The following is a 17,397-nucleotide window of genomic DNA, read 5'->3' as shown; positions in this document are numbered from 1 at the left end:
AAAGAAAATAAGAGGAATGAAGAAAGGAAAGAAAGAAAGGAAAGAAAGAAAGAAAGAAAGAAAGAAAGAAAGAAAGAAAGAAAGAAAGAAATTAAAAAAGAAAGAAACTTCCAGAGATACAGATTAATAAAACAGTACGATAGGAAGGAAGTAACAACAGAAGAATATAAAAGAAAAAAAATGAAAATGCAATAAAAATCACTCATAACAGAAAAAAAAGTCATAAAAAAAAAGAAAAGAAAAGGAAGGGGTGCGAGCTAGAGCGACAACAGAAATAGGAAGAGAGAACAAAGAAGTAGAAAGCAATGAAGAAGATAGAAGGAAGGGATTTAGCGTGTGTGTGTGTGTGTGTGTGTGTGTGTGTGTGTGTGTGTGTGTGTGTGTGTGTGTGTGTTTTTTAAGCAAAGAGAAAGAAAAAATCTTAAACAATATAAAAATACATTTAATATGGTAAATACATTGTAAACAATCTAAAGGTCTGAATAAATTAGAAGATATACAACCAGAGAATGACGACTATGACGATGATGATGAAGTCTGGGGAAAGAAACGAGGAGTAAGTGTACATCTTCTTCTTCTTCTTCTTCTTCTTCTTCTTCTTCTTCTTCTTCTTCTTCTTCTTCCTGTCCTCTACATCTGCCTCTTTCACCGCCACTACCTGCATGTCTTCCCTCACCACATCCATAAACCTCCTCTTTGGTCTTCCTCTTTTCCTCCTTCCTGGTGGCTCCATCCTCAGCATTCTCCTACTGATATACCCCATGTCCCTCCTCTGCACATGTCCAAACCATCTCAATCTCACCTTCCTCACCTTGTCACCAAAACGTCCTACATGCTCTGTCCCACTAATAAACTAATTTCTAATCCTGTCCATCCTCGTCACTCCCAGTGAACATCTCAACATCTTCAGCTCTGCTACCTCCAGCTCCACTTCCTGTCTTTTACTCAATGCCACTGTCTCTAAACCATACAACATCTCAGGTCTCACCACAGTCCTAGAAACTTTCCCTTTCACGCTCACAGATACTCTTCTATCACAAATCACTCCTGCTATCACTTTTCATCACCCACTCCACCCTGCCTGCACTCTTTTCTTTACTTCTCTAACACACTATCACTTTGCAATGTTGACCCCAGGTACCTAAACTCCTCCACCTTCTCCACCTCTTCTCCCTGTAACCGCACCGCACCACTCCACTGCCCTCCCTCTCATTCACACACATGTACTCTGTCTTACTCCTACTGATTTTCATTCCCCTTCTCTCCAGCGTGAACCCTCACCTCTCCAGGCTCTTCTCCACCTGCTCACTACTCTCACCACAAATACCAATATCATTCACAAACATCATAGTCCACAGAGGCTCCTGTCTGAGCCACTGCAAACAGGAAAGGGCTCAGAGCCGATCCTTGATGCAGTCCAACCTCCACCTTGAACCAGTCTGTCGTCCCTACTGCACACTTCACTGCTGTCACATTGTCCTCATACATGTCCTGCACCACCCTCACATACTTCTCTGACACACCAGACTTCCTCATACAATACCACAACTGCTCTCTCCACCCTGCCATATGCTTTCAATAAATCCACAAACAGACACAATGCAACTCCTTTTGTCTTTCTCTATACTTCTCCATCAACATTCTCAAAGCAAATAAGGCATCTGTGGAGAGCAGCATCAGCTGCTTAAAATACTTCCTCCATCATCTCAACACTCTCCTCACTAGTCAACACATTTCCATCTCCATCCTTTACTGCTCTAACTTGCAGCACATCCTTCCCAGTTCGGTTCCTCTGCCTGGCCAATCGGTACAAATACCTTTCTCCTTCCTTAGTGTCCAACTTCTCCTACAGCTCCTCACATGCCTTTTCCTTGGCTTCTCATCACTTTGTCGATCCCAGTTCTGTTTCTTCAACCTCTTTCTCCTTATGCTCTCCTGCACTTCCTCAATCCACCACCATGCCTCTCTGTCCTCCTTTCTATTTCCAGATGTCACACCAAGTACTTTTCTAGCTGTCTCCCTCATCACTCCTGCAGTAGTTTCCCAATCATCCAGTGCCTCTTCACCACCACCGAGCTCCTGTCTGACCTCTTACCTGAACCTCACACTACAGTCTTCCTCCTTCAGTTTCCACTATCTTATTATTCTTTCAGTCCTCACTCTCCTCCTCTTCTTCTTCGCCTCCAAAACCATCCTACAGACAACCATCCGGTGCTGTCTAGCTACACTGTCCCCCGCCAAAACCTTACAGTCTCCAATCTCCTTCAGGTTGCATCTCCTACATAGAACATAGTCCACCTGTGTGCACCTTCCTCCACATTCAGACGTCACCCTATGATCCTCCTTCTTCTTAAAATACGTATTTACCACTGCGATTTCCATCTTTTTTAGCAAAATCTACCACCATCTGCCCTTCCATATTCCTCTCCCTACAACCATACCTACCATCACCTCCTCATCACCTCTGTTCCCTTCACCTACATGCCCATTAAAGTCTGAGTAGGAGTACATCTCACTAACCATCATGTGAGGAACATGGAATTAAGAAGGCAAAGTATAATAGCATTATTATAATTTTTATGACATTAGTAATAATAAGAGTACATCTCATTATTAATAATGTCATAAAAATTATAATAATGCTATTATACTTTGCCTTCTTAAATCTATGTTCCTCACATGATGGTTTATTCCCATCCTCTGGTTTCCTCGCACATGCAGGCAGTTAGACTGCTCTATGCTACATGACCCCTGGTGCTAATAAGTGTGTGTGTTAATTCTACTATGTGCTTTTCCAGAAATAGCTTTAGGGGATAATCATAATAACACATTGAAAGTAATTCGACAAGGACGAATAGGGAAGAAAATGTGCCACTGGCTTCCCCCGAGTCGGTGATAAAGAGTGAAAGAAGGAAGAGAAGGAGACTCTCTGGATGGAGAATGTGATCCCTGATGATGACACACTGTAGATCCCCATTTCACTTTCTCTCTGAGATGGTGACATGTAACACAGGACGAGGTGCTGAGCCATGCTGTGGAAACTGCAGAGGATGGAAACTACCATGATGATGTGTCTGTATGACATTAAATATTAACATTACACTATGAGCATTTGCTCTGTTATACTCAAATACACACACACACACACACACACACACACACACACACACACACACACACACACACACACACACACACACACACACACACGCATTTACTCTTTGTTCCCCTTACATCTATCATCATTCTGATTTCTCTGGAACATTAAATATGAAAAGGGGGATTACTTTTATTACTCAAAAAACATTTATACAAAAAAACAACAAAAAAAAAACAATTATAACAATTACTAATTGCTACTTATTGTTACTTATTGTTACTTATTGTTACTTATTGTTACTATTTGTTACTAATTGTTACTAATTGTTACTAATCGTTACTTGTAATTGTAAGCTCCACCCGTTTCCCCAATCTTGGTCTAATTGTTAAATTACAATCCAAACTCATTATATAGAGGTGTTTGTTTGTGCTGATCACTAAAAAAGAATTGTAGGAAAATGTTATCATGTTTTATAACATATGTGCTTATTTGTTACCATTAATGATTAAAAAGTCAATTATTCAATTAGTCAATTATTCCTTAATTTAAAGGCAAATTTAAGCAAACAAGTCATCTGGTGAAAAGACTTGTAGTTCAAGTGAAGTAAAATTCAATGTTACTGCTTTCAGAGACATTCAATACTATACTATATTTATATGCAACAAACTCCAAGGTTGGGGAAGTGGGAGGAGCTTACCGTATTTATAAACTTTGTGAATTTATTTGGAATGTATATATATATATATATATATATATATATATATATATATATATATATATATATATATATATATATATATATATATATTAAACACAGTTAATTATTATTAACATTTGTGAACATCAACAGTTTACATCATTGTTAATCATAATTAAAATAATATTTTATAATATTTTATACAAATCGAAACGTATAAATCAAATTGAAGCAATACACTTTTTTTATTGTATTGATTAAATTGAGTAATTAATTAAATTGCGACGAATTAAATTGATTAAATAAAATTTAATTGAACAGCTTACATATGTTAGACCCTACTTATATATATAGTGTGTGTGTGTGTGTGTGTGTGTGTGTTACATTTCAATATTGAATTTTCTAAAGAGATGATCCACTTAACTGTTATACTGATTCCAGCAGACTTTAACAAACTTCTTTGTTAAAGAAGTCTTCATTCCTTCCTTCCATCCTTCATTCATTACCAGGGAGAGAGGCTAGAAATAAAGAGAACAGTGTAAAGAATAAATAATAAGAGCGATTTACATAAAAAAAAAATCTAAAATCTAAAATGTACAATAACAATGAAACAAATAAGGAGAAGAAAGGAAATAAAAAGACACCTAGAAAAGGGAAGACAGAGAATGAAAGAAGAGAAAGTAATGATGATGTTTCAGATGTACCTAAAGAAGAGACTCCATTCTGTAGTCATTACTTATTTCATGTTAATGTCGTTTAATTATAATTATATTTCTTGTTTAAATTCTGATCGAATTAACATTTTCATGCACTTCAGATCAAAACAGAGCATCGTGTACATTCAATTTGTTTGTTATTGCACTTACAGTGTCTGTCAAAAGTTTGGAAAAAATGAGTCTTTTTATGGTTTTTGAGACACACGCATGTTCCTTTTTGTTTCTATGCAACAAACTGGGGAAAAGACAAAAACACACCAGAATTGGTCAATGAATGTGGACAGATGAGTCCAAAAGTGACACTTGGAGAACAGGAGAGAAGATGTGATCAGACTCCCTCACCCTCACCCCCACACTCACACATGGAGGTGAAGGTGTAATGGTTTTGCGTTGTTATGGAGCATTTGAAGATTGGAGATTTATTCCAAAAATCAAAAACAAAAGTCACCAGTGAAAGTCACTGCACCTAAATCCTATTGAAGTGCTCTGGGTTGAACTGGATCACAAGAAAGAAATCTCCAACTAGCGAAGAACATCTTAGGTAACAATTTTCAAGAGGCATGACAAAAAGTATTGTCGAGCTGTATTGTAAAGCTGTTGTTCATGCTAAGGGAGGATTTTTCAATGGAAATAAAGTGGAACATCTGGAGATTTATGTATTTGTTTGGTTAAAATAATCCGTAAAACGGAATTTGTTGCATCTAAACAAAAAGAACATGCACATGTTTCTCCAAAACCATCAAAGTTTTGGTGTTTCCATACTTTTGTAACATATGAAAACATCCTGATATCTACAGTAACATTTATCATGAAACTATCTGGATTTAAAAATATTTCCAAGCCAATTTCATACTCTTGAGACCACAACAACAACAAAAAAAAAACATAGTAAGAAAAAAAATCCATAATCATTTTAAAATAATCCCCAAATGAATGTGAAACACGTGTTTATGAACGTTTTCTTAAATGTGTATGATTTTCCCAAGCAGCTGTTTTAAATGAAAAAAAGAAGAATAACAGAGCTGGGGATTGTGGGATTGAACCGATAAGCACGTGAGGTATTTCTTGCTAACCGTTGCATTGTTTACTGTCTGACATTGCATAACTGATACGTGGCGACAATGAAAACAGCAATTCAAACTTCTATGCTAAAAAATTTAGGAAAAAAACCCCAAAATGATGATTTGTAAAAGTCTAGATATTAATGCTATATAAACATCCACGTGGAGGATCTTTAATTAGCGAAATCAAACGAAATTAATCATTTATTCCTGCCTCCTCCGTGTTTGGTTTTTGCGGTGTGCGTTGTTAGCACTGCGGCACAATGCTGATGCTACTGTTTAGCTGAGAACTCTGCTGAACTCAGTTGCTACATCAGCAAAAACTTCCCCAGATTTAAGTGGCAGATGTAAATGTGAATTCCAGCCTCGGGTTGCCTCAGTCACCACAGCTGCTGGATGTATGCTGTCTGAGCGTTCTGCTTTGTTTGCTGTCTTTCCTTGAAACGTGTGCGGCTGCAGTAACCGAAAAGAGGATGCACGCTCGAAATATTTCGAGACATGTACCTAAAGAGGATCTATGGAGCTCACGCTCACCATTCTTGGAAACACAGATTTACAGATTAGATCCAGACTGTACACTCGCATCGGATCAATTCTCTATGGCAAATGCATGGACAAAGTATGTGCACTCTGACCATCACATGTCCATGCGCCTCTTCCTTAAACTGTTTGAAGCAGACACGTGTATAAAAGGTTTTTGTATGCTGTGGCATTAAAATGTCCCTTTCCTGGAAATCAAACACTGTTCCAGCATTACAGCGTGCACAAAGCGAGCTTCACGATTACTGGCGTGAAGGTCGGAGTGTAGAATCTATAGTGTATACTATACAACCTGACCTCCTCAACACCACTGAACACCACTGGAGTGAACTGAACCTGGAACCTCCTCACCTTCTCCAGCATCGGTGCGTGATCTCACTAATACTTACGTAGCCGATTGAACACAAATCCCCACAGCCACGTCTCAAAATCTAGAAAGCCTTCCCAGAAGAGTGATGTTTATTCTAACAGGAAAGAGGAACTAAAGCTCAAATCAGGGTGAGATAATCAGGGGTGCACAAACTTATGGCTTTGAGTGTGCATTTTATGTTCTTATTGCTCAGTCAACTGTGATTGATTGAAACTTACAGGAACAATGTTCATAAACACCAACATCAGCAAACACCAGCTTTTAAAACAGGTAAAAAAATACACAACAATATACACCAAGTAGTAGAGAGGAACAATGACAGAAACACAGTCATACACACACACACACACACACACACACACGCGCACACACACACACACGCGCACACACACACACACACACACACACACACACACACACACACACACACACACACACACACACACACACACAATATGTTGGCAGAAGCTGGTTATAAGTACGGTATGTGTTTTTGAGCGTCACATTGCACATTTATTCTAAATTTGCTCCCTTTGTTTCCTCCACTCTTCTGGGAAGATGTTCTACATGATTTTAAAATGTCCTTGTCGACACAAGGGTGTAAAGTCAGGTACTAGAAGGTGTAGGTTAGAGGGTGAGGAGGCCTGGTCTATCTGTCAGTCTGTCTGTCTGTCTGTCTGTCTGTCTGTCTGTCTGTCTGTCTGTCTGTCTGTCTGTCTGTCTGTCTATCTATCTATCTATCTATCTATCTGTCTGTCTGTCTGTCTGTCTGTCTGTCTGTCTGTCTGTCTGTCTGTCTGTCTGTCTGTCTGTCTCTGTAGTGATGCAAATCTATATAACCTGAAATGGTTTTGCCTTAAACCATAATTCTTTCTTTCTTTCTTTCTTTCTTTCTTTCTTTCTTTCTTTCTTTCTTTCTTTCTTTCTTTCTTTCTTTCTTTCTTTCTTTCTTTCTTTCTTTCTTTCTTTCCGTTCATTCTATCTTTTCTTTTTGTTCGTTCGTTTGTTCGTTCGTTTGTTCGTTCTTTTGTTCTTTCTTTCTTTCTTTCTTTCTTTCTTTCTTTCTTTCTTTCTTTCTTTCTTTCTTTCTTTCTTTCTTTCTTTCTTTCTTTCTTTCTTTCTTTCTTTCCGTTCATTCTATCTTTTCTTTTTGTTCGTTCGTTCGTTTGTTCGTTCGTTTGTTCGTTCTTTTGTTCGTTCTTTTGTTCTTTCTTTCTTTCTTTCTTTCTTTCTTTCTTTCTTTCTTTCTTTCTTTCTTTCTTTCTTTCTTTCTTTCTTTCTTTCTTACTTACTTACTTACTTTCTGTGTGTTCACATTCATCCCACACTTTTTCAGTATGGTTGAGATCAGAGCTCTATAACAGGCCACTCAAGATCTTCCTCTCTAAACCATGTAAAGCAGATCTTCATGGAGTTTGCTTTGTGCACAGGTGCATTGCCGTGCTGGAACAGGTTTGGGTCTGTGTGCCTCCAAATATGTGCTAACAGTTTGGAGAAGATCCACATATGGCTGCAAAAGTCCCGTTTTAAAATATTTTTTGCTTATATGTATTTATCTATAGAGCAGAATTGATTTTAATTGAGTAATCATTTATGCTTTTATAATATTTATTACATTCAGAATGCTAGTAATTTTTCATGTTAAAAAGGCTACATTATGAAGCAGTAGCTTTTAAAGGCACGAGTATCTGGGTTTCACTACTAGCTAATGCTCAAGCCTTTAGTATAATAAACAAAGTGTTGTTAGTTGAAGAAATCGGTGTTCACACGACGATGATTTTTCTCACAAGATGTTTATTTAGCACTGATATAATGAGTTCACAGCATCAGCACTTGTGCAACAATCTGAGGTAAAGCTGCAATTTTTAAATACTCCTCCGTGGGAAGGGTGGAGGTTGTCGCATGTGCGGTTTCTGAGTAGCGAGCAGAAATTATTTAGCTTTTAAGTCTTTATAACTTTAAAATTAAAATGAAGGAACCTTGTTATAATGAAAGCAATAACAGGAACTAACTTGTTTTTCCCCAACGTTACGTTCAACTACGAGTGGGTACCTCTTATATTAAAGGTGTAGCATGTCATTAAAATCTAAATCTTACAACGAATTTAGCAAAAATATAAAGGTCAAGGAAAAGTCAACTTATTTCTGCAGAATGTATCATGTCACGTCACGATGTTTCCTTGAACTTAATACAATCTATTTCTCATCGTGTCCCTGTGGGCTTCATCAGGATTCTCTGTTTTTTTCCTAATGCTAAAAACAAGCAGGTAGATCGACTGAAAAATGATGAATTGACCCCAGGTGTGAATGTGTGAAGGACTGGCATCCCGGTCAAGCAGCATGGATGATGAACAAATTGAATTAAATTGACTCAAACTGCAATTCCTTGATCTGGGCTTGGGGTGAAGAACTAAAGCGTTTATGATAAATTGCAAGTTCTTGGTACAGTCACAGGGAGATTTCTGAGTTTGCTTTCTTATAAACGATGGTATTCTTTTAAGAGCGTGTACAACCCCCCCCCCCCAACCTCCCTTGGAAATCCGACAGTTTATACTTGTTTTATATTTATATATGTATAAACACTGTATAATTGGCGTATATCATTAGATTGTAGAGAATATGACATAATACAGTGCACAGACGCATGGTTTTATAAATGTTTTGCTTTTTTTTTAAAAACAAAATCAGAGTCACGTTAGAAACGCACTCCCCGGGGAAAACAAATGTGTGAATTGCATAATGAGTGTGGGGATCTTCAAAGTCCCTGGGGAGGTGTGTGTATGTGTGTGTATGTGTGTGTAATGTTCAAAAGAGGGGAACTGTAAGAGCATTAGAGAACTCTGTGTGTATGTGTGTGTGTGTGTGTGTGTGTATGTGTGTGTGGTGCTGCAGGTGTAGAGTGTGTGAGGGGGCTGCCCACAAACACCTGACCACACCTCCTTACTGACCAGAGCTACTGACACATTTCCTCAAATCAGTATCAGTTCATTCGAAACCGGCTCCAAAATACCCAGACACCCGATTTAGTACAGTGAAGGCCGGGAGTGGCAACACCATCTTTACCTCCAACACCACACCATGTAAACACAATCACGAGACCACATCTATCTATCTATCTATCTATCTATCTATCTATCTATCTATCTATCTATCTATCTGTCTGTCTGTCTGTCTGTCTGTCTGTCTGTCTGTCTGTCTGTCTGTCTGTCTGTCTGTCTGTCTGTCTCTGTAGTGATGCAAATCTATATAACCTGAAGTGTTTGTCTTAAATCACAAGTTCTTTCTTTCTTTCTTTCTTTCTTTCTTTCTTTCTTTCTTTCTTTCTTTCTTTCTTTCTTTCTTTCTTTCTTTCTTTCTTTCTTTCTTATCAAGTATTCATTAGAAGATGGTTCTGTTTTTTTTATTCTTCAAATGAACCACAGATGAATTTCTAAGGAGAGTGAGAAGCATAATCAAAGACATCTCTCACCCCATCCATAATCTGTTTACTCCTCTTTCATATAGCAACTACTAAATGAGTCTTTATGGACTCAAAAACAGTTTCTTCCCATCAGTTGTCAACCTACAGAACTCTGAACTCAGACACTGAAGTGAACATAACCATTATGACCCCATCCTGATCTCAGTCACTGAACTGTACAATACAATGACCCATTTCACTGGACATTTTTATCTCATTTCTCTGCACAATGCACCTCTATATCTTATATTTCAAACGAACTGATCTCTACTTAATAGTACAATGACAATAAACCTAAATCTAATCTAATCTAATCTAATCTAATCTAATCTAATCTAATTCATTTTTTTTACTTTAAACTTGAGTTTATTGTCATTCTGTCCACGACATGTGTGTGTGTGTGTGTGTGTGTGTCTGTATCTAGAGCTTCAACTTTAAAAAAGATCCCTTTATTTTCCAGATCATTGTAACAAAGTCATATGATCTTTATGATGCAACTGGAGAACAGTTAGTTCTGCTGAGTAATTTTCCTTTCTTAAAATTTTCCTTTTAGTGATGTAGGAAGCTGGGGTCAAAGCACAGGGTCAGCCATGGTACAGCGCCGCTGGAGAACGAAGGGTCAAGGGCCTTGCTCAAGGGCCCAACAGTGGCAGCTTGGCAATCACCGTGCTTGAAGCCCTGACCTTCTGATCAGTAACCCAGAGCTTTAACTACTGAGCTACCACTTTCCTAATTCCATACAGACACATGCATGATATAAAGTATAGCTCTTTCAGTAAATACATTTAGATAAATGGATTTCTAGGAAAATCATATAATTATTATAATATTTTTATTAAATAAATTCAGGAAAAAAATGATAAAATGAATCATGCAAGAGGTTCTTTAATTAGTAATAAAATGTGATTAGCAGGTTGTGTTTTCTGTTACAGAAAAAGAATCACCTTTGTGATTATTACAGTCAGTGCGTCATTACCTTTTTCACTTCCAGGTCTTTAATTGACTCCTTCTGCACTCTGGACCTGCCTGATTCTGCTTCTACTTCTGGTTGGAAATCTTACCACATGGAGGGCCTCCACATTTACAGCCTAGAGATCAGAGGTGTAAAGAGTAGATGAAAATCATACTTAAGTAAAAGTGTAGATATGTTACTGCAAAACTTACTCCACTTACTCCAAGTTAAAAGCCACCAATTCCAATATGATTTGAGTCTTCGAGTATCTGATTTGAACAATTCTTGAGTATTTGACTTATATTGACTGTACGCTCAAAGACACGTTAGTGGAAAGACAAAAACGGCTGATTTGTGGGGTTTTATTTCCAAAAATCTACACAAAAAAAGTCAAAGTAGTAAAGCAATCTTTCAGATATGTACTTTATATGGACAAAGAATTGGGACACCTGACCGTTACTGCCATATGTGGTTGTACAGGACGTCTTTGGATGCTGTATAATGACATTTTGCGTTCACTTGAACTTGGAGAGCCAAAAGCTGTTCCAGCATGGTGATGCTCCGAGAAGATCTGCTTTACATTGTTTGGAGAGGAAGATCTTGCTGCTATTGAGCTCTGATCTCATCCCTACTGAAAAGCTTTTGGGATGAATGTGAACGCTGACTGCACCCCAGGTCTCCTCACCTACATCAGTACCTGCCTTTCATAACACCATTGTGGCTGATGAACACTAATGTCCATGATCACACTTTTGTGAAAGGAACTATTTAAGTCTGTAATTTAATAAAGAGCTTATACTTTTTTTCCATTTGATATTTATATATGTTTTATTTTTAAAAGACAAAATTGGTTCATCTTGTAACGGCCTTCTGCAAAGAAAAAGTTCGTTTTCTTTTTTCGACTTGATCCTGGGTCATGTAATCTAACACACAACAGGAAAAACCTGCGAAGGAAAGAGACTTCTCTAAAGAAGAAGAAGAAGAAAAGAGGAAGGATAATGCTGACGAGTGAAAACTGGTGTTACTAATGCACAGACTCCAGTGGTCACATCACCAGGATTTCAGTTTTTCCATCTAAACATGACAAAAAGAAAATTCTACTGAAGGTGAATTCATTTTAAAATGCATTTCATCTTAAAAAAAATTTGTACAAAATCAATTAAAAAAACAAACAGAATAAAAAAAGGGTTTGACACCAAAGAAGCGTCTGCCTTTTTTTTTCACCCATTGCACAATGAGTGATTGCACAAAGTTCACCCTCAACAAACAAACTCACGATCGGGTTCCAAACGATGAATTATCGACTGCATTGCGCCGATTATGTCACGAAATGGTCACGAAAATCGACATTATTAATAGTCACAAAAAAAAAAAAATGTTCTTCACACTTTACTAACCAAACGAGAAATATTTTTTCCTTTTATTTGGTCACATGTCTACGGATATAAAAATAACCTCGCAAGACGGTGTAAGTGCAGTTCTGCAGAAACGGGCCTGTCCCACACAACCGGTGTTTCGTATTCTGCTGAAAAAAAGACTTGTGCAGTACAGTTTATTGTCAGAGGTCATGCACAGGGGGATTTCTGTCACAGGTGACTGGGTGACTGTCACACATGATTAAAGTGTATATTTTTGGCATTTAGGCAGGGTGCATACAGCTTGCATGTTTCTGTGGTTTCTGGGTGATAAAGGAAGACTGATGTTTTTTTTTTTACATCCTGGAAGAAGACATCTTCTTTTTAAGAAATTAAATTCAGTGTAATTTATGTAGAGATTTTTATTACATTCATTACCACAAAGCAGCAGTTATGGATTTACAGTTGCAGCCCTGAAGTACGAACCAGTACCAGGTGACCTCGTTATCTTCAGTGTTTATAAATCAGTCCAGATGGAGAAAAGAAACTCATACGAAAGTGTCAGAAAAGTGTTAAAATAAACAAAGTCCTGAGACTGTCCTCATAATTACAGCAGATATAAAAGTACAAAGGCCACTAAAGACTATGTTCATATAGGGCATTGGATTATTTATAAATATCTTTTAGTTTGTTAGGTTTGAACTTTAATAGATTGTGTAGTTATTTTTTATTGTGTAAACATTTATTGTCTAAATTCACAGTCTTGTGTTGGGACAAGTTTTCCCTTATAGATGAACAAAGTACTTTCTATTCTATTCTATTCTATTCTATTCTATTCTATTCTATTCTATTCTATTCTATTCTATTCTATTCCACTGTGCTGTGCTCTATTCTATTCTATTCTATTCTATTCTATTCTATTCTATTCTATTCTATTCTATTCTATTCTATTCCACTGTGCTGTGCTCTATTCTATTCTATTCTATTCTATTCTATTCTATTCTATTCTATTCTATTCTATTCTATTCCACTGTGCTGTGCTCTATTCTATTCTATTCTATTCTATTCTATTCTATTCTATTCTATTCTATTCTATTCCACTGTGCTGTGCTCTATTCTATTCTATTCTATTCTATTCTATTCTATTCTATTCTATTCTATTCTATTCCACTGTGCTGTGCTCTATTCTATTCTATTCTATTCTATTCTATTCTATTCTATTCTATTCTATTCTATTCCACTGTGCTGTGCTCTATTCTATTCTATTCTATTCTATTCTATTCTATTCTATTCTATTCTATTCTATTCTAGTGTACTGTACTATAGTTTATGCTTCTGTATTTTCCTGTGCTGTGCTTTATTCTATTCTATTCTATTCTATTCTATTCTATTCTATTCTATTCTATTCTATTCTATTGCATTCTACTATAGTTTACTGTTCTGTACTTTACTGTACTCTATTCTATTCTATTCTATTCTATTCTATTCTATTCTACTGTACTATACTATGCTCTATTCTATTCTATTCTATTCTCTTCTATTCTATTCTAGTGTACTGTACTATAGTTTACGCTTCTGTATTTTACTGTGCTATGCTCTATTCTATTCTATTCTATTCTGCTGTGCTGTACTGTACTCTATTCTATTCTATTCTATTCTATTCTATTCTATTCTATTCTGCTGTACTGTACTTTATTCTTTTCTATTCTATTCTGCTGTACTGTACTGTACTTTATTCTATTCTATTCTATTCTATTCTATTCTATTCTATTCTATTCTATTCTATTCTATTCTATTCTTCTTGCATTTCCATAATGTTTTATTATTATATTGTCATTTTCTTTAACCTGAAACTTTCCACACACTAAAACTTTGTACTGGTGACTTGATTAAAGTGAGTATGAAACATCTGTGACAGATGTTATGGCAAAGTGCAAAATCAACTGGAATTTAAACAACTCAAAAGCCAAATAAAGCCAAAAAAGACATCTAAAGTCATTATAAAGGCATACAGTGTGCACACACATTGGACATAATATCATTTTGACACAGGTTTAATTAAAAATAAATGTATTCCTCATTTATTAATGACTTAAAATGAGGATCACATTAAATAATATTATTCCTCAGTAAATTGAAATTCTCCAATCAGAAGGTGTGGATTCATTAATTCACAGATTTATTGAAATGTGTTTTTTCTAAACAGTTTCTAAAGGAATAGGAATTTCGATGTGTGTGACTGGTAAATGCTCTCCAGAAACCATGACGGCTCATGTTTAGAAAACGAAATCTAATTTATATCCAGATTTTCTTTTTTTTTTCGGATCTGCTACAACATGCTTCAGGTACTTGCTTCAGTTTGCTCTAATGATTTCTATGTATAAATTTGAGCCTTGAAGGGAACTGGGTTAAATTTTCTCACAATTCTTATAAAAGCGAGAAGTATATTACAATGTTTTATTACTTAATCCAAATCCTGCACTCAATGAAATGCTGTTATCATTTTTTGGTTTCTTAAGTGTTCATTTACTGATGCACTAAAATACAGTATACTGTATTCTATATGCACTAAACTCGATCTGATCTGATCTGATCTGATCTGATCTTATCTGATACTGACTTTCTGCAGAATATAAAGAAATCTCAATCATGAAAAAGTTTGTGTGACTTAAAGAATTCAAGAACGCCACTGATTAATGAGGAACACAACGTGGAGATGAAACTAGCAGGGGGTTTAGCCACGTACTTCTGATTACACAACACGCTAGTAAGAAGAAACCGCAGAGGCCACAGGTGCTGAGCTCCAGGGTATTAAAAGATTGCTAAAATAATCGGGTGCAGCTGAGACGAGGCAGCGGTCAGACCTTAACCTGCTCCAACACAACCACACACTCCTGCTTCTCTTTTCCCACATATACACACATCTCTTTCTCTCTCTCTCTCTTTCTTTCTCTCTCACTTTCTCTCATTCAATCTCTGTATTTTCTTAATTAGCATCATTGTTTAGATATAATGTAGTTAGGGGTGGGATTAGTGGTAGGGTCAGGGGTTAACATACCTCACACTCACTGTTCCTGCAGAGGAACGTCTGAAGAACCTACAGGAGTTGCACATGGTGTAGGAGTTTAATTACTAAAGCGCATATATTGAAGTCAATTATCAGCCTGGACTTTTTGGAGATATCATGCAGAATTGTTGTAGGTAGAAATGTTCTATCAAAAAAAGCGACTCCAAACTCTAAAGAATTTCCTGAGAGGAACAATGAAAGAACCCCAACAGTTAAAATTCTTTAACCGTAATGCAAACGTTAATACACATTTATTTTAACAGTAATACAAATTGTGGGCATTGTGGGTTACATGTAAAATGCTGAAAATGTGTAAATGTGAGTTAATTATGTTCAAACAAACAAGTCATTAGCATCATTAGATTTTGGTTTCCCATCAGCATTGCAGCATAATACTGTATTTTATTATTTATTCATATCTGGGTGCAAATTCATTTCTTTGTGGGTGCAATATTGGAAATCAGAGAAGACTAAAATCGGATAAAAATGATATTATTTGTTGATCAATAACATTAAGTTCTTAAAAATGGTGTCAGATGAGCAGACCCTGGCAGGATGTTGCTATGTAAAATATTTTATAAATAGACTCAGGTTTATGATGCAGCAACGTCACGGCTGCTTTCATTTGCATAGAGCTCATGACCTGGACACGGTGTGCTGCTCTGCTGGGTGGTGACATGATTCCAAAAATTAATCAGGCATCAAAATTACACTTGTAATATATATTTGTCTCTCTCTCTCTCTCTCTCTCTCTCTCTCTCTCTCTCTCTCTCTCTCTCTCTCTCTATATATATATATATATATATATATACACAAAATTATTCGGACACCTTTTTTCCAGCCATATGTGCTTCTTCCCCATCTTTGGATGGGGTAGAATACAATTTTTCCCTCTATCGGGCTTTAATGGTTAATAAACAGGAGTTATTATTATTATTATTATTATTATTATTATTATTATTATTATTATTATTATTATTATTAATAATTTGTGATTTTTGTGCCTTGATATCAAGCCTTGCCTTTTTTTTTTTTTTTTTAAAGAGATTTAACAAAAGAGTAGTGAAAAAGGGCCAAGTGAAATATTCGCATGAACAAGGACCATGCAAGTTGGATATATAATAAAAAGTGGGAAATAGTATGAACACTGGCTTTAACGTTTTATGAATTATCACGTGACAGTTGTTACACATTTTGAATAATTGTGACAACAAATATAAACAAACAAACAAACAAACAAACTTTTTTTTTTTTTTTTTTATTATAAGTGACAAATATTAAAGTACAATTTTAGCTCAATACTTCCAATTCTAATTAAATATAGCTCATTAACCCAGTGCTTTCACTTTACATCTGAAAACGCACGCACGCACGCACGCACGCACGCACACACACACACACACACACACACACACACACACACACACACACACACACACACACACACACACACACACACACACAAATTCTCCCATTCTGTTGCTACCACTTTCAGAAGATCAGTTTTCTGTACAACACTGCCCCCCAGTGTTCATTCTCTTCAACGCCTGACTCTCAGTCTGTACTACAGCATCATTCCAGCTATTTTTTTTTCCCTCTTTTTGGGCTCATATTAAACCAGTTTTGTTATCATATTGTATTTGTGGACAAGGTGCGGAACCACACTTTTATTTTTGCAAACTGTGGTCCTGTGTTTTTGTAGCTGTTTGAGAAATTCTCAAAACTACTTGTTGAAACTCACATCATGTTGTCATTTGTGCAAATCATAAAAATTGTTGCTTTGATCAAATTGCGAACGCTTTTGTACATTTATTGAATTGATTGTGTACAAGTGTTGATTATTGTTCGATCTGATGCCGTTCACACGCCTTGATTAGTGACGTTCAAGATTCATCTGCACAATTCATCAATTCAACACATTTACAAATAAAAATATTGAATATAAATTTTAGATGACAGATGATGAAAACTGGTTTAATCATTTTGCATTCAACGACTGATACAATGAACTGATGCTGAGATGTTTTTGGGGGTTAAAAATATTCAGGTGAAACCAGTAGAATATATTTTGATCAACATG

Source organism: Silurus aristotelis, assembly GCF_946808225.1.
Source record: "Silurus aristotelis genome assembly, chromosome: 10".
In the NCBI taxonomy this organism is placed as follows: domain Eukaryota; kingdom Metazoa; phylum Chordata; class Actinopteri; order Siluriformes; family Siluridae; genus Silurus; species Silurus aristotelis.
This window is presented reverse-complemented; position numbering follows the sequence as displayed.